The 1,133-nt window shown below is 54.0% G+C and overlaps 1 pseudogene; it reads left to right on the forward strand.

Annotated features, from left to right (window-relative positions):
• Positions 1 to 585: 585 nt before the first annotated feature.
• On the forward strand, positions 586 to 686 carry LOC116473935 (U6 spliceosomal RNA; annotated as a pseudogene).
• Positions 687 to 1,133: the final 447 nt, after the last annotated feature.

Consider the following 1,133-nt stretch of genomic DNA (forward strand, 5'->3'; position numbering starts at 1 on the left):
TTGCTCCAGTGAGGACCCAGCAGGATAAACTTTAGTTGCATTAAGGGTGACGATAGTTTCCTTACAGCTGGGTCAAGGATATGAGCGAGCCTCTTCCGAAACCAGCCAGGAAGGGAGAGGAATCCAAGGGGAGGAGCAGGTGTGAAAGACAAGACAGAAGGTGGATCAGGACTAGGCCTGGGAGGGAGCACAGGCACACAGAAGTGAAAGAATTCGCCTGAGGTTACACGACTCCTCGAGCGGTGCCTTTAGCTCTGCATTGTGCCACCTGCGTGGGTCAAGGAAGATGCCACAGCTGTTGTTCTGTGTACAGAGAGGGAAAGGAAGATGCTGGCTCTCAGCAGTTCTATAGAACAGAGGATGGAGAGGCCACACGACAATAGGCATACGCACCGTCCATTGAAGAAGTGCATGCAAGACAGAATCGTGCAGGATATGCACACTTGCGTGGAAGAAAAACTGTCCCATTCACACTGAGGTAGACCCTCCATCTACGACTCATCTGTAGGGCAGGAGTGTGGGCACAAACTGAGACATGAATGGAGGGGAAGCTGGAGCTCTGCTAGTGTAGAAAGGCGATGGGATGTGCTTGCGTCAGCAGCACATATACTCAAATTGGAAGGCTACAGAAAAGATTAGCATGGCCCCTGTGCAAGGATGATACGCAAATGAAATGAAGTGTTTTTAAAAAACGTTTTAGAAGAAGAAGAGGAGGAGGAGGAGGAGGAAGAAGAAAGATGGCGAGATATCCTGCAGGAGACCAGGGCCAGGAGGGTGGAGGCCTCTCAAGAAGAGGGAGGCATGAGGAAGCTCCAGGGCAGGGGGAGGGCGCTGCGTACTGTGGGGGATGGGGGAGTCCCAAGGGCTGGGGGGTTGGGGTGGATGGAGCTGATGACTGTGCAGCCATCACTGCAGTAGCACCAGGCTGGGCAGCTGTCCCTGCATCATCCCTTTTCTCCTGCATTGAAGCCTTCTCTCCGTGGGTGGGAAGGCTAGAGTGGCTGTTGCAGCAGGGGCTCTGGAGGGCAATGCTGTCCTGGGGAGCCCAGGCATCCTTCTCTGGGGATGGGGGTGGGGTGCAATGAGAGACTCTGGATATGGATCCCTTGAGGAGGCAACTCCCCTTCATCCTT

This window comes from Hylobates moloch, unplaced genomic scaffold, assembly GCF_009828535.3.
Source record: "Hylobates moloch isolate HMO894 unplaced genomic scaffold, HMol_V3 SCAFFOLD_8, whole genome shotgun sequence".
NCBI classification, from domain to species: Eukaryota; Metazoa; Chordata; class Mammalia; order Primates; family Hylobatidae; genus Hylobates; species Hylobates moloch.